Genomic DNA, 24,688 nt, shown 5'->3' with positions numbered 1-24,688 from the left:
CGCATAAACGAACAAAACTATGTATTCCACAGTGAAGAGCAGTAAATCGTTTATAAATAACTAATTAATCATAAGGATGATTGAATGATGAAGTATTTTTTTGAATCGTGAGAACAGTTTTTATAGTAAGTATTATTAAAAAATATCGGTCATATCCAGAGATACAGATTTATAAAATGACGCATTTAACCTCGCATTTAACGAGACTTATTAATTTTTATTAACTAAATAAATAACAAAGAGCAATTTTTACTGTTTGGATTTTCAGAAAGAGCAGTTTTAAATACACAAGTAAGATGAGTTTGTTTAATTTTTAACTATTTACAGGCCGAGGTCGTGTTAGTGTTGGGTATGTTCTTTTTTGTGTTGGTCGCTCGGTCCATCATGTCGCCTCGTTCCTATACGTTCTACGGCTGAACAGTACTACACAGAGAAAGATGGCTAAGAGCTCTGATAAGATTTAGAGATTCATCTATAATTGTTTATAATCGTTGATTGCAATGTATAACAATTTATATAACCTTGCTATGTAAAACTAACTTTCTTTACATGTAGAAATATAGCTTTGTTCAGCCACAGGACTGCGCTTTAGAGTCTGAAATACCAAAGAGAACCGAGTAGTATGATGGACCGATCGAAAGACTGACCGACCCAACACAAAAAAAACGTACCCATTGTGTCTGCTGCTGGTATACTTTAGGGACATTTTGATGTTAATTGTTGAAACCAAGTATCAAATTAGTAGGTACGGGCTTTCACAGAGGTTGTCTTGTTGTCTACCAGACTTTATCTAAATGCACTCTAAATGGTGGGTTAGGTGGGAACGGATTGACGCTGTAGCATCCCCCCCAAAAAAAAAAAACCACAACAAAAATTCATGCTATCATTGCATTATCGATAAAAGTTGACGAAATAAAAATTTATAGGGCGTGCGTTTGCTGGCCTGTGTAATGTGTAAATGATATTGCCAAATGTATATGGCACTATACATAATATATGCACCCCATGACCCTTTTTAATTTAAGATTGATATTTCTTGTGCAATTTTTTTGTTGTTGCTCGTTGATTAGTAGCAGTAGTTATCATGTTGTATTTCCAAACTAAACAGTCATTGAACTTGTGACATCGGACACGTTTTAACGGGTAAAAAAAGTGAAAATCGTTCCGATTGATGATTGAAAATATCAAAAAGTTGAATATGACAGTTGCATGGAAGTCCGAATCAAGGTATACATAAAGTCATTTTTAGATGATTGGAAACTTAAGAAGGACACGGTTGTAGTTACCGATATACCGATACATACGTGAATGCAAGAATAATTATATGTATTGTAATATTATACACGTACAGATATGTATATCAACTGCACATAATACTTAAGTAATCAAATATAATTTATGCATGTACTCTGGCTCATTTTTTCAACTCCAGATGATTGTGTAGTATACACTTGTGAAGGTAACGTTTCGAGTCGACAAAGCAAAAATCGAAAAATTTTCCCTAATCAAACAGCAATTATATATTACGAAGCCAAGTCCCGTCAAACGAATAATCCCATTAACGTTCACCAAATACGGCACTAAACGCACAACAAAAGCAGCACGAGCCAAATAAACCGTATCACCTGCAGCGTAATCCGGTAAGCAAAAAGCGCCCATGTCCGCCTGCCTCCCGCATAATAAATACATACGCCTACCAATATTATAGTACACGCATGCATATCATTACCCTCTCAAATTCCATGCGTACATATAATGTATATCTCTCTATATACGGCAGCACGGCGAATCCAAATAACAATAATAAGCTCGAAGGGGTAGTGGCTTGCCGAAAGCGGCTGTGGATTATAACCTGCACTTAGTGCCACTCCACATCCGCTGCTCCGGAGTAAAAGTCGGTATTAAACCGCAGATTTATACATTAATATCCGCTTAACCAATATGTTTTCACTCGGCTCGAAAACAAGTCCATCCCAGGCGTGTATGCATCGTCGGCTGGGAGGCGGTCAGTATCATGGCTGCGCAAACATTTCGGGCCGACAGAGGGACTGCTGGGCGAAAAACCGCAGACTATCTTTCCCCTCTTTCCTTATCTCTTATGGGCTATAATATATCACCCGCCGTTGGGCGTAGCACCGTGTACCCACTACCGTACACCATTTAAATGCAAAGTATCGATTTACCGCGCCTCTCGGCTGTGTACCACAACGTCGCGTCTTTTCGAGCTCGACTTCCGCGAAAACTGTACAATAGCCGACACGCGTCTATGAGCGATTCTACGAAAAATCATGTACAGATGGCCGTTTTTTAGGTTTTTAGGCGGTTTTTTTTTATTGCAACGATGAAAATCTAAGTATGTCAAATTAATTTGCAGTAAAAAAGTATTATGGTTAATCACTTTATTTTCAAGATAACGCAACTGAAAACTTGCCACTTTAACAAGTGGTCTCATATAAATAGTCAAAAAATTGACTTTAACTTCGGAAGTAAATTATTAATTTCAGGAATTTAAAATGATAATGGGTATGTGTTTTGTTCTTATTACTGCTTTATATACTCGAAAAAATCTATTCATTATCACAATTATGATTTTTTGGCAATTTCTTAATCCTGTATGTAGTTTTTGTTATAATAAGTGTATTAAGAGCAAAGGCAAGCGCTGAAAAGCGTTTATTTCATGAGGGCTGTCGAGGCATCCTACACCCTATGCACGATGCAAATCAATAAATTTTGAACACTTGAAAAAATGAACTTGTTTTTATTCTCACGAATTGCCCCATACCTCCGTCGTGAAAAACAAAAATCTCGCTCCTCGATCGAGATGAGTCCCAAAAGTTTTTGTTTCATTTTTGCGTGGAACCGCCCGTGGGACCCTCTTCCCTCCCTACTCTCGTGACCATCCTCGCCCACGCGCGCAAGCAAAACACTATGTATACACGGGAAGAGACGGAACGAAGACATTATCTAAATTTGCCATTCTTTTGCCGCTTCGAACTTTCACTTTAATAGAGTCGTCTGCTGTTGCCATCGCCACCCTCCCCCTCTTCCTCATTGTCATTGTTCTCATTGTTATTTTTATTATACTGTATCGTGTCGTGCGCAAGCGATTCGTGAATGTTTCCCCCCCTCCCACCCTTCTATACGCAATATTATGAAACGAAGGCGCAGGGAAGTAACATTTTTATTTTCCCTGTGACGGAGGTTCAAGAAGTGGGGGGGGGGGGGTGGAGGATAACCGAGAGACGCGAGCAAAAGTAAAGTAAAAGAACGACGGAGCTTGCGCCCGGACGGGTACGGCAAAAAATAGAAATATTAAATGTTCCACGATGAGCATGTACATATTATATACCTATAGGCGTGGCCACGCGAAGAGGGATCTGAAAAAGAATCTGCTGCTGCTGTGCTAATGCTGCGTCTGAAGTGCTCCGAAGGGTCTCGCTTGTGTGCCGTATACACACCACGAGGAATGAGAGAAAAACTCGATATCGTTGAGTGGCGCGTTTCAGAAGTTGGACGGGAGAGTCGTATCCATTACCCATCGGAGGAGATATTATCCTGAATGCCGGCGTTTTTCAATTTCTCCGGACGACTGTGCCACCCGGAGAGGAGGCAACGGCAAGGCTTTACTGTCTGTTGAGCTTCCCAGAGAGAAAACGAGAGAGAGACGGAAAGAAAGGAGGTATTCTTGTACGCGAGGATATGCCTTCTTTTTTCTCCTACCTCTGCTTCGAGTCCTCTTTCCAACAAAAGGGATGAAAATCAAAGGCAAGAGTATTCAAGTAACTATCGAGTGTGTACTCAAAAGTCAAACTGAGTTCTCTTATGTGTGATCGCACCTACGTATACTTTGAATCGAGCCGAATCATCTGCCTTTATCTCCGAATGCCACGTACAGTGGGTAATTGGATGAATTTTTATCGCAGCGTTTTGGTACACACACATAGAGTATCCAAAGGAGTAGCGATCCCCATAAAAAGTCAATACACTGTATACGCCAAAGATTTTCGAATCGCGTGTGGAGTTCCCATTGCGAATCGTCACGTATCGCGCAGAGTCTAAAGCTAATCTCGTTTTATGGGTTACGGCACACCTGTGGCGCGGTCATGTGTATTTTTTTACGTACGTGAGTCGTTCAAACGAAACTTGTGCTGTTTAAGTCTAAAATGATGGTTTACTTGTCGAAAAGTTTTTCACGTTACTCGTGTTATATTATAACGGCATAATATCTCGGCCTGAAATTATCGCACGTACAGTTTTTTTGTTTATTCCTTTATCGAACGATCTGAATGACGTATTTTTTTTGTCACGAAAAAATAATATTTTTTTATACTATCTAAAAAAATTAAAAAGAAACGCCTTGAGACATTTTTCTCTTAAATTTACGCTATTCGAGTTAAAAATTAGTCTAATTAATTGGTAAAGTAATTGCAGATAGAGAAAAAGAGCTCGAGTCAATAGATCGTCAAATTTTTCTAACGAGAGCATTGAATACTTTGACATCCAAGCTGCTTACAAAAGCCAGCGGTTTTGAAGGTTCATATAAATCGTAGAACAAGTAACAAACAGCTCGTGACGATAGAGTTTGTCAAACACAGGTGTAAAATCCATTTAAAGTTAGTTCAACCCTCAAATGACATATGCAAATCAAAAGGTACTCTTTGAAATTTGCAAGTAAAAATTTCAAACGTCGCTTATTTCAGCGCCATGTATGGCCAGCCAACAACATATGTATCAAATCAAGTCAAGCAATTTTCTCATCTAGCGTATACTCATGTTAGTATGAATGTTATAAGTTGAGGATGAATCATGATATGGTTTATGGCTAACGAGTGTAAGCGAGAGACGAGAAACAGAAAACACGCACCAAGGGAAGAAAGTACGACATTTTTTCTCGGGACATTAAGATCCTGTATACTTTTCACAAGTTCACATTACCACTTTACCAACTGATTCACACTATTGCAATTCGAACGGCGCATGTGTGTATAATCGAATCAGTGAAATGTACCCATACGCTGTACTTTCAGCTAACAGGCATTTTTCAGGTATACATCAGAAAAAAAAGCAAATGAAACAAAATACGTCCTTACACAGTCATAGATCTGTTCCCCTGAGATATATATTCAGTTGAGAAATCTAGAGCAGCCACAAACAAGATCTTTTTATTCTACGGCGGCAAAGGTCCGAGAAATCGCGAACCAAGCACTCCGCGGATTCCAACAAACAGAGCCCGTGTCCCAATAATGAGATTTGCATGAGAGGAAGAAGCAGAACGTAAGAGAGTAAGTACCTATGCGGGAGGGTCATTGTTTCAGTCGAGCTGCCATCGCGACGTTGACATCGAGATGGAAGAAAAAGAAAAGAACCACATCTCTGGTACCCGGAGCGCAGAGAGATAGAGAGAGAATGCAAATATGGCCCAAGAGGGACGAGAGTGACTCTACCCAAAGAAGAAAGAATGGAAAAGAAGGCGCCCGGTGCACGCGCGGTGCAGAGACGAAACGTAAATACAGAGGAACAACCAGCAAGAGGAGGGTCTCGCGCACCTCCTCCGAGCTAAGGGACAAGTGGAAAAATAATAAAGCGAACCTGCCTCTCCCGGCGAAAGGGAGATAGGAGTTGTACAATCCCGCGACTAGCGCGTTACCGTCGCGGTGCAGACACACAAAGAGAGATAACGCCGCGGCAACGCGAAATTTTGTGGTCCGCGAAAACCATCGCTCTCGGGGCGACCTTTATTGTCACGCTCAGGCATTTTTCATCGGTCACATTAGAGGGCCATAATACACACGCATCTGCGAGGTACATAACTACCGAGAGTAGCTTTTTTTTTAATAACGACTGGCTGGTGTAGGTGTGTATAATATAATGATAATGATGAAGCTTAATACGTGTAATAGCTGAATACCAACGGCACTGCGATCGAAAGCGCGCGAGTATATAGGAGCACACCGACATTTTCTCTCCTCCTGTATCGCGCAAACGCGCGCGCGGAGGAAAAAAAAAATTGGGAGGTGTAGATCGAGCCCGCCGAGATTTATTACGCACGATTCCACGGCTGGATAGAAAGAGATTGCGCCTATTCGAGGTGGGTTCGTATACGGAGGGGAAATTAAAGTCCACGGCGATAAGACGCGCGAGGAGTAGTGACGGGGGAATCGCGTATGTGCGTAACGCGAGATAAAGCATTTCGCGCGCTCGGGAGAGAAAGTGTTGGGAGATCGATAATTTTGCAGTGTACGCACGTGCACCTTCGATCGGTGTACAGTAAGGGATAACTCGCGGCGTTGAATAATGGAATAATGGCGGAGGATAGATTTTGAAGAGAAGTTGAGTGACGCGCGCGGTTTTTTTTTTCTTTCTTCATTTTTTTTTTTTTTTTTTTGGTGTACTTGGCGAGGCGCGCGGTTAATAGCCCGATGGGGGAAAATTTTCCGATAAATAACTGGCTTGTAAATTAAAACTTTCTGCGAAGCAGGAATTTATATTGGGAGTACGGGATGCGGCGAAAGGAAAGTCCTGCGGTTTGGGAAAAGTTCCGTGCGTTGCGAGCGGCGTGTAATTATTTGCACTATGATGCACCTTATATACCTCTATGTACCCGGGACGCTGTGAAAAATCAGCATCGAATTTCTCCGGGTGGATAATTAACGAGGTATAGGCCAAAAGTATATTCGTAAATTTTATTTTACGCTACGTATTTATATATGCATAGAAGTGCAGGAAAGGGTGATTCCAACTTAACGTGTCTCTGGATGATGTATAGGTGTCGAGAGCTTCGTTCAACAACAAAATATCTTTTAGCATCGTTTCTTACTCTTTTACACTTGTATTACAGCCCGAAATTCTCAAAAAGCGAAGGTATCTCGCATGCCCTTAACTCCTCTGGACTAGAACAAATTCGAGGAACTACTATCTGTGTGAAAGTTGCCTCGTACTCTTTATTGCTTCCGCAATGACCTTTTTCTTCTTACCGTGAGAAACGAGCTGCCCACCAACACCCCGAGCTTTGGTGACCAATGAAAAATTCCAAAAGTATGACAAGTCCAAGACGAATGTTCGGTTGTTTTGGTTGAATAAAAAGTATGAAAGCCACACACCCCTTTAACAACTCGTGCCTTCCCTCCTTTACCCAGACTCGAACAAGTTAAAAATCAGGAGCTGTACCACCGCTTCATCTTCAAGACCGACATTGAAAAATGAGCCTTTTTTCTCATTTTTTCGAAAATACATTTATTTAACCACGACACATAACTTTTAATTAGCTGAGGGTATTTTTACTCGCTACCTTCTCGTTGTGATGTCGTCTGTTACACTTAACAGTAAACCAATTATTACTGCAATTTAATATCAATAGTATAACGGCTACTTATTGTTATTACTGCTACAACTGTTTCCTTCGTGGAATTTTCTACTATCCTTTAGTCAAAGTCCATGGGCTTGACTCACCCTTGATCAAGTCCCTCGTGCCACTGCTGGAAATTGTCAAGGTATGTATATGTATATTCACCATCGTGTATAATCAACCGCGAGAATATTTGCCACCTGATGATGACAGTTAGCCAATGCCCGTGCATATTTTAAAAACAAAAGTACCACTTTATAATGTATTTTATCCACTCATCGATGAAACATCACGAAACACCTATACATGTGTGCATGCGAGTGCATGTAGTATCCTTGGACAGCTGACGAGTTCTGCAGGTGCAAAGGTATAACTCAGTAGGTACAGCTCGAGCGCGAAATGCGTCTCGCGTGCCTTTGTAAAAAAGCCACATTATACTTACCACTGCGTACACTCGATATGCGTTCTCGCTCTCTGTCTCGCTGATGCACGGATGCGAGAAATATCGAATTCTCTTCTCGAACGATACATACAAGCGAGCATACAAGCGTGGCTGGAGGGCAGCCGCGACAGCGACACCCGAGACGAGCTCGGACGCAGGGCCGCTCGCCCGTTCGTTACGCGCCCAACCGCAACAGCGGCAGTTGGCTCCAAAGAAATGCCATACAGGTTGCCCCCCCCCTTCTTTCACAAGGGGAGGGTTGCCCGTTCGTAAGTATAGCCCCTGTTAAAAATTCCTTTCAACAAAAATGAAAAAAAAAATTGTGTTTTGCTTTACATTTTGCAGCCATTTGAGGTCCCGGGAGTGCGAGCCAAGAAGGTAAGAGCCCAGGGTCCTGAGGACTCGTGAGCACGTGTTACCAAGTCCCCCAGCCACAAGAACCGCAGCCTGAACCATACCACTGGGCTACTACCATGCAGTGGCCGCTATGAAGGAGATACACGGGCCTCATAATCGGGGTCATAGCGACTTTGTTGCCAATACTTTCCGCCGTCTGCTTCTCAAGCGATAACCTCGTGTACAGTGGTCCCACGCTATACTGGATGGTACATTGCCTCTTCGGAAGGGTTTATTCCGCCGTCGTCACTTTCTCCGAACTCAAATGGAAACAACAATTATTATCGTTGTAAAACTCGTGCTCGTCAGGGACGGCTGCATTTAGGTCCCTAGGGGATACAAGAGTGCGTTTAGCGCTTTGGGGAATTATCGCTCGTTCCGTATGTTTCGTCGAGCACCGCACACTGTGTGTTATTGCCCATTACGTAAGTTAATGCACTCGAGCGATGATCTTCTCCTGAACTTTGCACCACAAAGAGTCGATGCTTATACGAGGGAAAGTTGGATGTCAATGTCAAGTGCATTTGGGTACCTACACAAAAGCATAGTTAAAAACGATATCGTCGCACAAGATCAAGTACAACATGTATTTTCTGTGGACGTGACTGCATGTATTAAGAAACAAACTTGGGCGATTGATTTAACACAATTACAATACACCAATTGAGATGAGGCGTGTTTAAAAAAAACGAAAATCGCCTAGTTTGAATGAAGTAATTTAAATGGATTTTCGATTGTTTTATATCAAAATAAAATTAAGACGTAAGCGGACGTAAGTGTCCATCGTACAATTTTTTTTTACATGAAATTGTTCTTACAACATACTTATAAACTTTTTGCTCACTTCAACAAAATTCAGATATTCAATAATGTTCAGATGACCACGTTAAGAACCAATGAGCCGTGCTTGAAATGGTAAATTAATAAAATTTTTTAGATGCAACACTAACAAAAAATTATTACGTGTCATGATTAAGGCGTACAATCAGCTTAATTTTTTTTCACATAGCATTTGTGATTTATATTCATGTTGGGATGCTGACTTTTCCTTTTGATCCAATTTCTTTTTTTTTTTTTTTTTTTTTTTTTTATTACACACCAACGTCCGTATTTGTTAATATCGCCCATACATTGAATAATATCGTGTATTGGTTAAAAAAAACATTAATTTAGTTTCAAAAAACTCAACGAGAATAAAAAAAGCACTACACCGACTTACAAGCTAGGAATCCCAATTAAAGCAAAAAATAGAATTGCCTCGTGAAATAATCAAACTTATCTATATTAAAATCTTTGCGAGCATCAAAGTCGCGAGCAAATCAAGTTTGAGAGTACCAAAAATTGATGTACCTGAGAAAATAATCTTGGTCAATTCATGCTTATCTACGTATGGAGTAAAAGCAAAAACCGCACGCTACTGTCACCATCAAACATCGGTTCATAATTATTCACGACTGCAGCGTGCTCTTATAATTACTCAGTCTCGAGAAAACCCCTTTCCCGCGTAACGCTTAACTAACATCCGAGAGGCGTGCGTACGCGAGCAGCAAAAGAAGTCCATCATCGTCAAGACAAGTTCTGGGCGTGCATACATACTATGCACCGATGGAAAAGAAACAAAAAATGGAAAAAAAGTCCTCGCATCAACGTCCTTCGTAATGTATTACGCTCGCACGCGAACACCGTATCAATCTGCTCCCCTTATTTCTTCTCCTTAGACTTCGTTAAAATTAAAATTAAAAAAAAAAAAAAAATATCCCCGTAGTGGTGACATTTCTGTAAGATGAAAAAAATACAACGAAAGCATCACCAAGTTAACTCGCTACACACATGACATACATATATGTATTCATGAATTACTTCACTGTCCCCTCGGAGGGAAAAGCAAGGCTTTATTACTTACGCCTGAGAGCGATGGCGCGAAAATATGGGTTAATCGTCCTCTCTCTGCTCGATAAAAGTACGCGCGGCGCGACAAACTCGTGGGAGGAAGAGCATCGTCTTCCTCTCCCGTAAGGAGACTTTGTGATGACAACGAGAGCCCTCTTTTACGGGACCAAGGACGGCAACGACACTCGTGTAATTGCCCGTTCGCTCGCGATGAACTTTCGCAATGACGAATTTTTCGGAATTTTTCGCGAGGTGTCTAGGTACAAACTGGGGGTCCTGATTGCAGCCTATATTTCTCTCTCCTTGCCACCGAGTGGCTGATGGACGGTGTGAGAGTTGGGTAACGTGATGCTTCTCCAGATTTTCTCGTGCGAGAGCCGCATCTCGTTTATTGTGCTGTGGCCGGGGATGAGTCGAGGATATCGCAAGGCGAGAATTTTCATTTGTATCCATTAGGAGCTTTTTTTTTGTGTCTAGTAGTGCGTGCAGTGCGAGGAGTAAAAATGAGCGGGTGCTTGGATCATTCCACAAATGAAGCTTAACTGGCGTCTTTGCCGAGAAGTCATGGGTCGCGAGCAAAGTGGGTTTTCTGAGAAAATGTTAGTATATTCGGGTTACACGCTATAATATATCGCGAGATGCGAATTGGTTCGCCAAAGAGTGCAGATTCGCTGAGGAGTACATGATGCAGCTAACTAGATGGTCCCATATTATGTACTTGTCTCCGTTGCCGAATGTGTCGATCTCTTTTTGTATAGTACAGTGTTTGTGGCAGAAAATCAAGGATCCGGAAGTTTGTTAGTGCTCTGTTTCGAGTGCGTATTCTGGAAAGTTTAAAAAAGTAAGGGATAGTTTATGGTGACGGTAGAAGCTGCAGCAGCTGCGCTATTAATTTGGGCTGTATACTACAACACCGAACTTCAACAACACCAACGCGCCTGCACTCGATCAACACGACCAACTGACCCCGCGCTTTCCATAAACGATGGAACGACCAAAAGAAGAATCGAGTCACCGACAGCCACCTCAAAGCAGACTGTACATATACAACCTCAAACTCGATCACGTACACACACGCATACAATAACACGAAGTAATTATTTCTTCGATCGGCTTGAGGCCATGTATATACCTACATACACGTTTACGAGCAGCGTTTCCATATATGTGTACAAAAAAGCCTCCAAAACGCGCACACACACACACACACACACACACACACACACACACACACACACACACATATATAGGTACTATGTATACCAGATCAAGTCAAGCATTCTTGAGTATCATATATGTATATGGTCCAACTGCATCACGTACTCACGTACCGCACGTAAGTAGATACAAGTGCGTGCACACTTTGTATGCATGTGGTATATGCGCGAGCACGCATGTTACACATTGCGCGTGCACCAACTGCGAGCAGAGACTGCAACCGGCATTATAATTATAATTATGTAGCTCTCTGCTCCTGTAATGCGGTGTGGGTGTTGGCTCGCCATCTATAGTGTGGAAAAATAATTTGTGATGAACATAATCTGATCTGGTAATTAGTATCATTAGCATTTTTCAGTCGGTCGGTCAGATTTCCATCGAGTTTTGTATATCTATATACCAGCGCAGCGTCGCGGCGAGTTGTTATGATAATATATAATAATAATTATGTACGTATAGGTATACTCAACACACGGAGGGATCCAGCTGACCGACAAATGCACTTGCTATACCAACAAAACACGTGAGGCGCCAGTTTTTGGTAAATTTTCAGTTGGAGATCAAAGATTCATTTTCTTTAACAAATAAATACGAAATATCCGCTCATTTGTTATTCAATAGCGCACGTCATACGCTTTTAATTTTATTCAGCTGCACATTAGCTTCAATGTTACTCACGTAGACGCTTTGTTTTTCTCACGCAAGGGGACGTAGAAGATAAAACTTATCATCTAAAATGCGACGCTTTTAACATCGCGTTGGCTTTTTGTTGCCACTTTTCTTCCAGTGTGATACAATATTATAAGATGATACGTTGTAATTATTTTAAGCAAACACCCACGGCTACGTTGCACATCATTATGTGTCAGCTGGGCCTCAATCGCGTTGCAAAAACGGCGCCCTCCAACGAGAAATTTGATAACTATGTGGGACTAGCATGATATCAGTATATCTGTATAACCGATTACAGTCAAGTTGGTCGGGCATATAGATATACTTACCGATACGCCAAGCAATCAACACATACACAAGTATCTCACTTACAGGCATTTTGTTATCTATACCAAACTAATGATTGAAATGTACTATTAAACAAGCCTGACCGCAAGAGCTCAGTAGCTGCGTGGTTAAATGCGTATGAAAGCTTTAGCTATCAGATATTGAGTTGCCAGGAGGTCCGGGTTCGAGACCCAACCTTCGACGTAGTTTTTAAGCGGTGTTGGGTAGAAATTAATTAATCTATAAGCCTTAGTCAGTAAGCAAATAGATTTTAATGTAGAATTAAAAATCGTAGACTTAAGGTAGAGTAGTAAGACTAGATGTAAGGTAGAACAATAAGAGTAGATCTTAAGGTAGAATAATTAGAATAATAATTAGAAATAACGTAGAATAAAAAAATAGGTGTAAGATAGAATAAGAAAAATAGAAATAAGGTAGAGTTAATCCTAGATCTAAGGTAGAATCATAAGTAGCACATTGAGGGGTTGTAGGGTCAGATAGAAAGTAGGATAGGGAAACTGAGCCAGGAGCCTTACTAGGGTGTTAGAAGATTGTAATAACAACTACTAGGGATGACAGGTCAGCTAATACCTGGCTCAAGCGCTGTTGTGCGCACCCAAATTTTTGCAATTTTTTTTTTCAATCCATACCACGTGCTTAATAAACTTATTGATACCATGAAAATCTATTTGGCGATGGTAAAAATATGTTTTAATCAGATAGAAGTCTTTAAATCAAGGGTAATGAAACAAAACTTTTAGTTAGCAACTGGATACATTTTTTTTAACTTTAAAAAAATCTCTGAACAAAACATTTAATATTATTTAATTGTACATTTTAAAAAAGATCACCGAGATCGTTTTCAGGCATTATCAATACACAGTGGCTTTTATTTAAAAATAAAAGTAGTTAGACGCATTACATTACTATTTGACGGGGTAAAAATAATTATTAGCATAAAAAGTCAAGTTTGTCTCGTGCTGCGTATGAAAGTGATTATATACTTGATCATTTGGTCCATAAGAAGAAAAACAGCTTTATTTGTATATTTGTACACAAGATAGTCCTTGAATTAAAATCTTTGGGCTCTGCAAGCATAAAAATATTTTATACATTGCGCTGTTACGTGTGATGATGGCCTTACAATGTATTATATATAACATTCTCATTTCGGTAAAACATAAAAATTTCTACTCGAGGAAGAACCATCATTTTTATGCATTCAGTTTATCTAATACATGCATGATTTGACAGACAATCATACTAGAATTATTTAATTATTTTCGTAATAATCACTGATCATTAATTAAAATATTTATATGCCACGAACGTTCTCTGATACTTCTTTTTCTAGATGAAAATTGATACTCCTGAATTGCAGAATACCTTGATCGTGCTGATGAATGACTCCGAAGAGATGAAACAGTTTCTTAAAGTTAGCATTATGTTAATTTTGGTTGTTTTGTTTTGATAAAAAATGTTTGTAGTCGTGAACTTGATTAAAGAAACAAAAAGCATTTTTCAGATTTCACGATCTTTTTATTAAGCTAAGCAGTTTTTATTTATTTGTATACGTTTTTATACTACTTTTGTAATCACAGTAATTGAGTGTGCGATACGCTTTTAGGAAATATCCTTGTGGTTTGTAACGGACAACATTCAATGGATGATTTTTTTTAGTGAAAAAACAAAAGCTGATGAATTTTTCTCCAACAACTACATTCCTTTCAACTGCCTATTTCTCGTAGTGCAGAAAATTACGGGTATAAATGCTCGAGAGCTTAGCAAAGTTTACCAAATTGCAAGGGATCGAGAATTGATTAAAAGTCATTTTGGAAGTTGGGATGAAAAGAAAGGATTAAGGGCAACTAATCTGGCTTTTGATCAGCGCAGAAATGATCTTCAAGGACAAATAATCCGAGTTGGTTGCTTCAAGGTATTTTACCATCATAAAGAGGTAGAAAATAATGAAATGTATTTTTTGACGAGAAATTCTTTAGTATACAAGTTATTGTCGATATCAATAAATGTGTGTTTGACCTTGTTGTGGAATTATGCATTTTATTTTTTACACCTTTAAATATGATTAAATGTAACAGCGAGTAGTTGAAATATTAGAATAATTTAATTTGGACAATTTTCAACAGAATAGGAGTTATATTTTATATGCAAGGTTGATTAAATTGGTATAATTTATACAATTAATACTGTACTTCAACGCAAATAAATAATTAAAATATGAAAGAGTTATACAACAGTAATATAGAGATCTAGACATGCTGTTTATCTTGTTCTCCCAATTATGCGTGTTATTAGTGAATACCTGGAGATAAGCTTGTCATGAAAGAATCCTAATTGTTTTTTCTTGTCACGGATAAATTTTTCGTTGTCCGAGCGATAGAGTCCTGAGCGAGTATACAAACTATCTGTTTGACTTTGTTGCAGATTCCACACATTCTTGAAATAGATACCGATGCCACTGGCAGGATAACCGTACGGAATATCTTTTTACGAGCAGTACTGGACAATTTTCAGGAAAACACGAATTGCTCGTCAGTATTTGTCAATTGAAACTGCAGTTTGAATTTATTAAACAAAATATCTGATTATTTGTTGGAAAAATAATTTTAGTTTGACGTTCATCAAAAGAGATACCCTATCGGAGTGCACGAATAATTAAATCAATAAAATAATTAAATCAATAAAATTAAATTAAATAATTAAATCAATAAAAGATTATTTTATTAATTAATCCAGTGAAAAACAGTTGGGTTTCTAATCGCCGATGCTCACTCGCATCAAAAATTAATTTTTTAATTAATTGTCAAATAATTAGTTGGGTTTCTAATCGCCGATGCTTACTCTTTTAAAAGATTATTTTATTCATAAATCCAGTGAAAAACAATTGGGTTTCTAATCGCCGACGCTTACTCGTTTAAAAGATTATTTTATTAATTAATCCAGTGAAAAACAGTTGGGTTTCTTATTGCCGATGCTTACTCTTTTAAAAGATTATTTTATTCATAAATCCAGTGAAAAACAATTGGGTTTCTAATCGCCGACGCTTACTCGTTTAAAAGATTATTTTATTAATTAATCCAGTGAAAAACAGTTGGGTTTTTAATCGCCAATGCTTACGCGCCTCAAAGATTATTTTTTTAATTAATTGTCAAATAAACAGTTGGGTTTCTTATTGCCGATGCTTACTCTTTTAAAAGATTATTTTATTCATAAATCCAGTGAAAAACAATTGGGTTTCTAATCGCCGACGCTTACTCGTTTAAAAGATTATTTTATTAATTAATCCAGTGAAAAACAGTTGGGTTTCTTATTGCCGATGCTTACTCTTTTAAAAGATTATTTTATTCATAAATCCAGTGAAAAACAATTGGGTTTCTAATCGCCGACGCTTACTCGTTTAAAAGATTATTTTATTAATTAATCCAGTGAAAAACAGTTGGGTTTTTAATCGCCAATGCTTACGCGCCTCAAAGATTATTTTTTTAATTAATTGTCAAATAAACAGTTGGGTTTCTTATTGCCGATGCTTACTCTTTTAAAAGATTATTTTATTCATAAATCCAGTGAAAAACAATTGGGTTTCTAATCGCCGACGCTTACTCGTTTAAAAGATTATTTTATTAATTAATCCAGTGAAAAACAGTTGGGTTTTTAATCGCCAATGCTTACGCGCCTCAAAGATTTTTTTTTTAATTAATTGTCAAATAAATAGTTGGGTTTCTAATCGCCGATGCTTACTCGTTTAAAAGATTATTTTATTAATAAATCTAGTGAAAAACAGTTGGGTTTCTAATCGCCGATGCTTACTCGCCTCAAAGATTATTTTAATATTTAATTTCCAAAAAAACAGTTGGGTTTTTAATCACCGCTGCTTACTCACCAAGGCAGATATTGGTAATAAATATACTGATAAACTATTGGGTTTATTATCGCCGATGCTTGATTGCTTAAAAGGTTATTTAATTAAATTAAATTTTTTTTTGTGATTCAAGATTCAAATCCTAATTGAATCGTTATTATTTCTTGAATCTTTGAATCCCGTGGACAGCCCCTCGTGTTGGGACTTGTACTCCGGGATCCAAACTGTAGCACGGAGAGAAGGAAAGGCTCATAGTCCCAAACTATGGGTTACGTAATACACAAAGGAGGGAAACGTTTATGACACAGGGTAAACACAGTTGGCGAGTCGAGAGAGATGAGCTGTGGAAAGTACTAGTGTGTAAGGGAGTTGTTTTATCAGCTTTCATTTGTCGTATTTGCGCTTGTTCAACATTTTTTTTGGGTTATCAACGCGGTACCCGTAACTTTATTGCTCCACAGGAGAAGAAGAAAAAAAAAAAAAAAAATTACCGTGCTACAGTGGTATCATCCCGTTGTCTAGGGACTTTTTACGTTTGGCAACCTAATTTTTACTGCGCTAGACAGGAAACTTTAACTGTACCAACAGTAACAAAATCACCGTATACTTAAAATCACTGTTTTTTTGTAACACTCGGCATTATGGTACAATAAGAAATAGTAAAAGGTCCCTATCTGACGGTCTCTACATAAACGTGTTAATAGTAACTCTTAAATTTGTTTCACTAATGCAATAAAATTTACCGTCGCCTTATTTTCAACTGTGACATTAACTGTGACATTACGAATGTATTTTAGGGTTTATTAGTCTCCGAATCCTAATACCTTTGATAAAAAAGTTCTTGTATATTTTTGCTAAAAATTACTCAAATTCATACAAATAGTTAATTTTCTAATCTGTTGCGATACGATATAATTTAGTGCTTTGATAAAGTGTGAGCCTAGTGATATGTAGAATGATTCTCCTAAATAATAGTGCATCAACTTTCAAGTAATAATATGAGTCTCACTCGGAGATTGCAAGCTAAAGGACATACGGATTTGTTTTTTATGGAGAAAATCCGTCCTAAAATTAGATTTAAGAGTTATTTTCTCTTATGGGGTTATTGGGGGGTTATTGGGTTATTAGGCTACAGGACAGAGTGGTATGCAGTACTGCAATCGTTACAATTTTTTACTCTTAGTGTACAAGAGTTCTGCGAGTAAAATTACCTATTGAAGCTTCCAAAGTGCAGAGTTCGAATACCATAGATACCTATATTTGTGTAGAACAAAAAGGAAAATCAAGTCACGGGATCTCAATTAATTTTAATAAGCTATATATACTGCAGCATTAATTTCAGTAAGACCAAGAGGGAGGAGGGAGGAAAACAGATTCAATTTCCCTCTCGCCTCCGAAAAGGAAGTAAGAATATTACATCGGGACCAAGAGGAGGTAGGAGGGGGGAAGAAAAAAGGTTTCAAAGGAAATCAATTCCAGATGGGTATGAATTACCAACTGGGAAAGTTGCGCAGTCGGACAATGTCGAGGTAGAACAGAGGTGGAGGGAAAAGAAGAGGACGACGACGACGATGAGGAAGAGAAGTTTCCACGTCGGCTCGGAGGAACGACAAAAAGACGGATAGGAGAAAGAAGGAGGGGGGGGGGAATTAATCAATGAAATATTCATCAGCGATTGAAATTAAAGTCCATCGATGGGCTATTGTGCGGACAGGGGGAGGACCGAGATGTGGTGTAGCAGCTAATATCGAAACGAAAGCGTTTGTACGTGGTGCTCGGTGCTCGGGAGTAAAGGAGAGTACAAAAAACGAAGGAAGAGTCAACAGAAAAAGCGAGCAATCGATTTGATTTCGCGGAGCGTGAAATAACACCGCTCTTTGTTAAAGCGTACTACTACGACGACGGGAGCTTTTTTTCTTCCTTACTCTCTTGATTGAGCACGACGTCGTTAAACTTTGCCAGGTATATACCTAAGTTTATTAAGTAATATACACTGTAAAATCCAAGGGTGTTAAAGTACACGTTCAAAGTTTTTTCACTCCGCAGCTATCCTATACATTGGTTTTTCCCATTCAAATGTGTCTAGCTAAGTAAAATTGGTTAATCACTTGGTGCACCATAGATTTGGTTGTCCTTAAAATTCTTATTCACGCCACCACGATGATATGGTTTATAAAAAACAAAAATCTCATCAACTACACACTGTAAACGTGTAATTTAACACACTTGGATTTACAGTGTAGTCATTAAAATTGTTTCGAGCAAAGCATCGAAAACATACACCAAAAAGTTATTGAGTACATGGTAACATTGTAATTTATATTGTGCGGAGCAAAACGAGGAACACCGAGAGCATGGTTGCTTCGAAAGGAGTAATCCGACAAAGCTGCACGTCGCGCGGCGAAAGGCAAACAAACCCGCCGACGACTGCATTAACGAAAAACGCAACCAAATCACGTCTCCCTCTTCCCGCGCTCGACGGCAAGGAAACATAAAAGCTGGGACTGTACGAGGTGTATGACATACGGTGTAACGGTACAACTGCACCAGGGAGTGGGGGGGGGGAGATCGTCCATTAGAGGACAAACAAGAGTGCGCCCACCACCGGAATATGTGTGATCACGATGCCCCCCGCGCTCACGATCACTTGAGGTACCGTTCGCGAGGAAGACGCTGCGAGTTTGCTAGACCATCTTCTGTCCCGTTGCAGCATGGGGCGAATTTTCTTTTTTTTTTTACTCATGCACGTGGGGTATGATTATTTTCATCCTTGAACTGCGGCTGACTGATGCAGAGTTGGGCTCTGTGTGTCTGTGCAGAGTGAGAGAGTGTGGAAAATGTTGTTTTTTTTTCGGGTCGTTATGTACGTGTGTTCGGTCGAATGGCTCCGAACGTATAATATGGACGAGCTGTCGTGTATTACCGATGTCGTGCTGGGGTTCGCTAACTGAGAGCCTCCGGCGCGATAACAGTTTTCGTGTACGTACACGTGTACACGGTTCATTTTTTTTCTTCTTCTTCTTTCAATATGCCTTCATTGAATTTTTAATTTATTTTATCGCGTAATTTGTATGAAAAATGAGGGACAGTTTATTCGTAAGCGATAAGGAGAACACGCGGTGAAATGGTGCATTTAAACCGTATTGTATAATATATGCCAGTTTCGTGTTTGATGATAAATAAATTAGTTGACACATACATTTTTACGAGGCATGGGAAGAAATGCAGAAAAAAAGTGAAAAAACACTCGTGCGAAATATAACTCAAGGACTTGTGATTAATGCAAACATTTTTTTTAAACGTATCAAGCGTAAACTATATTAAAATATAGAACAAGTATGTACTGGACGCTTGATTTTTAATGTGAAAAGAATAAACACCGAGATAAACACAAAGTAAAAAAGATAAGGTGCATTCTTGACGCGACACGAGAGAAAGTATATTTCTTTCAGATCTGATTTTCTCTAAAGAACTATGGATCATTGTTCCTGCATTTCGAGACTAATAGAACGTGTATTAGTCTCTTTCTTTGCAGTTTGATCATGTTGTTAAGTTTCATAGTTGTTTTTTATTTTTGTAATTATTAAAAAATTCAGATACGATTGAGTACAGTGAGCTTCCATTTTATTGACACCGTAAATAAACCCCGCACTTTTCTCACGATCGTAGTACGGTATGTTAACAACAGCCGAGCAGCTAGCGGTTATTTGCTCTTTATAAAACAGCACACATATACACACACACACAGAGGAGGAGGGGAAGCTTTTTTGTTCGCGCCCCAGCAGGGCTACATTATACAGAGAGTTCGTAGGGGTCAGATCTGTCCAGGCACCACTCACGTATGCTCGAAGCTATTGTTCTGATCCACGAGCTTGCAAACTGCGTACACTCTTTATACTGTTGTAGTGTATGTGCCTCGGAAGCTCCATCGCGTGCGTGCACCCCGCGCGGCTCGGTAATTGCGCCGATTCCCCGTTAATTGAGCGACGTTTATAGAATTACAGGGCCCCGTCCGTGCTTCCTTGATTCCCGGCGTGCGGGCCTATGATAGCACCCCCCCCCCCCGTTCTTTTTTCCGCGTCTCCTCGTCGTCGTTCCGGGTGTTCGGAAACGCTCCCTCCCTCGAGGGCTTTGCTCTCTTTTGTCGCGTGGACGGACCGCAAGTGTCTAACACAATTGAGATCCGAGCGGCTAATGGATACTGGGCGAGCTTTTTCTGCTTGCAGTTGTGCACTGCAAGTATTGTTATCGTTATTTAGGGGCACTGTTTTTTTTTTTTTTTTTATCTTCGTTAACTCGGTTGGTTTTTTAATCGATTTGGTGAATAATGTAGTGTTTAGTTTGTTAGGGTGCAAAATTTTACAAGTAATTCATGTATACAAAGTGCTTTGATGAGGGTATTACGATATTTTTTTAAACTGTACATAATTGTGGTCTTGATTTTACGTCGATTATTAATTGAATTTAACAATACCTGAATCCGCGTATCAAATGTAAAATAGGAACAAAAATTTTTTGTCATCTCTTGATGAATATTGTGTTGGTTATGGAAATAACGTATAAAGTCATTTACTTGTGACAACTATATCTTAAATTATTTGATAAATTTATTTTACGTAACTTTATTAAGCCAACAATCCCACCAAAGTGAAAGACTTTATTTAGATATTTTCTCACTTAAAGTGATTTTTGCGAAATTAAACTCAAGTGATTCATACACTGAGAGAAGGATTCGTTAAGTAATTAACTTTACATGTTAACTATTAACTTAGGTATAATATGTATTCCGAAACCATATACATATATTGTAATAGTTAAAATATCAATATTTCATTCCGATATTTTGCCATAGTAAAAATGATATTTTAACTGATAAATTGTGAGCTTCGTTTACATTCTCATAACATGAAATAGAGGAGTTCACGTAATCTTGTTGTATTGCCATTGCATCATATAATGTTTTAATGATATTAGAGTAGTAAAAGTATTAAATATGACGTGTTAACTATTAACGTCTGTGTCAGTTAAAATTTAAAAAGTTCTAAAGAACATGTCAACTAATTTTTGTTAACATACTTGTACGTTGATAGTAAGCAAATCCTTCTCTCAGTGTACGCTCAGCTTAGTAGCCAACTCTGTTATTGACTCAACCACATAATTTTAGCACATTTAATTATTTATTGCGGAGAATAATTGATCCTTAAAATTGACGGCTTCACCTTAAATAAATAATATCGACACAAAAATTAATTAGGATAGTTAATATTATAGTGACATGCCCAAGGGGAGCTGGTAAATGGCCAAAACAAACAGATTTTATAGAAAATCTGAACATTAATTCTTACTCATGAAACTGTAACTTTTATCATTCAAATCACTATTCAACCTATTTGAGGCTTGTAAATAAGATTGAAACACACATTGATGTGGTTCCGAGTGCGCAAGAAAGAGAAAACCAGAACAACATCAAGAAGTTTTTATCTGCCAAGTACTCTTTCGCATCACGACGAGTAAAAAAAAAAAAAGTGTGAATCCGACGCAGCTCGTAGTATTTCAATCAACACGCGTTGTCCGTATCACAAATCTGATGCCCAGAGCCATTATCGCGAGTTATCATCGGCAAACGGCCCGAGCGCAAACACCGATTAGCTCGAACGCTCGTAACAATCGTGTACCCACACCAGCGTACATGGCGGGAATTAAACGCCGCACAACATATCTCTCGCACTGTACAAAGAACCATCAATGAAAACGCGCTCTCGCGCACCTATTCCATGATATCAATATGACTCACACAAGCTAACCATGACGTGTATATATACAAGCGGTAGCTCCTCCGGCACGCGCGAGATAAACATCCGAATTTCTCGTGTACGCGTGCATTGTGCGATGCGTTGTGTAACACAGCAGTGGTCGAGGGAGCTATACCATTGAAGGCCACGAGTGAAAATATACCGAGAGAAGAGCCGGAAAATCACAGGTAATCTGGAATAGTTTCTTTTCTCCCGGTGTCAAAAATAACCCAAGACTTTCTATTTCTGATGGAAATGACGTTATTTACGATGGATTACTTTTGTCTCCTGCACTAATCCATATTTCTTCTTATTAAAATGACGGGTCGGACGCTGTATAGGCCTGGGGCTCATATGGACACCAAAATTAAAATAGTATAGGTATACACACGTAAAGTGTCGACACTACGAAACATTGTGAAACACAAATCACATCCCTGGGGTATACACCTTCGCTTTCTCCCGACGCGTCTCAACGTACACATACGAAACAACTGTTCTTCCCGCGACACCTGTAATTACTGTAATGTAATCGTCCACGGCAGTACGAGCGTATCACTTGAGAAAAAAAAGGTTTTAGTTCTTTCGTAAGAACTCGCTCGAACTCTGTTACTCGTGTGGGTATCCAAACATATAGTTTCACCGCCGAAAAAGCTTCGACTCACTGTGTGGTTACCTCGCCGTATATGTACACTTTTTTACCAAGTAGAACCCGCATGGATATATAATAAGGGAATACGAGTGTAAGTCCGCTTACGCATGAGTTGTCCGCACGTGTATATATAAATACCATACACGGTTTTTTATGGGTATATGTGCGTTTGGTCCCATGTGGCGCGCAGATACCCGGAACATCAAGATAACGAACCCCCTGACACTTTATCGCGGCGCGAATCCGCACATGCGATATCAATATCCAAGGCAAGGGGGGGGGACTTGCAAAGGTGCCCTTCACCGTAATCACCAACCTTTACAGCCTTGGACTGAAAGGGAGAAAAAAAAAAAGAAAGATGCACGCATGACTTTCCCTCGCGCGCGCGTTAATCGCGATATTGCGAATTGTCTCGTCACCAGGTAGCATTTCAAGCGCGCGGCTCCCTCCCTCTCGCACTTAATTGCAAACGGCGCACGCACACGTCTGCGTTCGTTGCTAACCGAAGACGAGGAGACCCATCGCGCACTTACTGAGCGTAGGAGTAATTAGAAAAAAAAAAAAAGGGAAAACGCGGCACAAGAAGCAACAAAGGGGTGCCGATGTGGAACGGCGCTGCATCCGTGGTATTAAAACGCGCGACAGCGTAAGGGCTAAAATTCGCGTACTGCGTATAGCAGACGACGCGGGCGTTGAGGGAAACAAGTGAAAGTTGTGAAAGCAGCGCTATAGGGACGCGATGGAGGGTGGTGTACGACTCTCTCGTCTCGATAGGGAGTAAAGAAGCTCTCGGCGAGAATTTCAAGGCGCGCGCGTGTGCTCTTCTTCTTTTTGTTTACGCATCTTGAAAAAGAAAAAAAAAGATGTGTATAGCGGGCCGTGTTTTCAAATTAAAAAAGAGGCTCTACGACTGCCTTCTATTAAGTGTAAGGTGTGGGTGTGCCGGTAGCCGCGTCAAAGACAAAGGGCATATCAGCGGCTGAACGACTCGTCTGTCTCTTGTACACATCAAAGGCGCATCGGTGCCTTTCTTCTGCATTACTTGCGAAATCGCTGCAACTGTGGGTACATGTGACCATAAAATTATGCAAAGAGTTGCAATTATACATATGTATCCAGGAGCGAAGGATCGTGTCCTCCCATCCCTTTTTTTTTTTTTTTGTTACTTTACTTTTCAGTCTTTTTCGCGTGATATCGGTCGTGGTGTGGATTTCTTCTTTCACAAGAGACAATATAAGCTCGAGTACTTTACCAAAGACAGAGCTTTTTTGTTTTTCTCGAATATACATCGACTGGGGGAATACTTTTTAAATAAGTTTGACACTTGTGTGATTGAGAGCAGAGGGGGATGGGAATCGTAGGGGTTTTGTTACGAAAGAACTTTTTTCACCCCATTCGGCCAAAAGGAGCAACTTTTTTTTTTCTTTTTCTTTTTTCTTGGCCGAGAGACAGTGAAAAATCGTATAAATACCGCGGATGCAAGCTCAGAAGCTTCGAACTTTACCTGTGGCTCGGGAGACAATTTATTCATGAGATCTGAGACACTATTTATTTTGGCTCCCTTGGCGCACAATGTACTGTTTTCTCACACAAATTTATATTAGAAAGTTTGATTAGATGTTTGTATTAAGGATCCAAAGGTCATGGGTTTAATCCCCGCAAGGGACTCTTTTTCATTACGGGATAACTTCCGAGGTAGGTCAAATTCTCCGTGTATACGTACGTCTTGTTTTACCCGAGGAGAAAAAATGGTACGCCACTATGTGCAGATACGTATACATCACAAATGAGTGGGCGTGTCGATGAAACCAGGGAGAAAATTAACTATACGTTAAAAGGGCATTGTTACAACATTCATATGATATTTGGACAATCTTATTTTTAATACTTCATTTAAAAACTCACGTTCGGAAAATGATATGGTGGAGAAGTAACTCATTTTGGACACTCACCTGCAACAAGAAAAAACAAAAAAATATAATATTCTTGCAATAACAATCACTTTCATTTTGAAACATTTTTGAAAAAATTAGAGATAAAATTACAATCATTGTAAAAAAATAAGAATCTTATT

General features: G+C 39.3%; 1 protein-coding gene across 1 annotated transcript in view; it reads right to left on the bottom strand.

Annotated features, from left to right (window-relative positions):
- ckn (CRK like proto-oncogene, adaptor protein) overlaps positions 1-24,688 on the bottom strand; it is a 205,130-nt gene that overhangs the window by 151,083 nt on the left and 29,359 nt on the right. The window lies entirely within an intron of this gene.

The sequence above is a fragment of the Copidosoma floridanum genome, unplaced genomic scaffold (genome assembly GCF_036245765.1).
Source record: "Copidosoma floridanum isolate Cflo_tuat_1 unplaced genomic scaffold, Cflo_Japanese_pri ptg000029l, whole genome shotgun sequence".
In the NCBI taxonomy this organism is placed as follows: domain Eukaryota; kingdom Metazoa; phylum Arthropoda; class Insecta; order Hymenoptera; family Encyrtidae; genus Copidosoma; species Copidosoma floridanum.
Note: the sequence above shows the minus strand (reverse complement) of the source record. Positions and strands in the feature narration are given on the sequence as shown.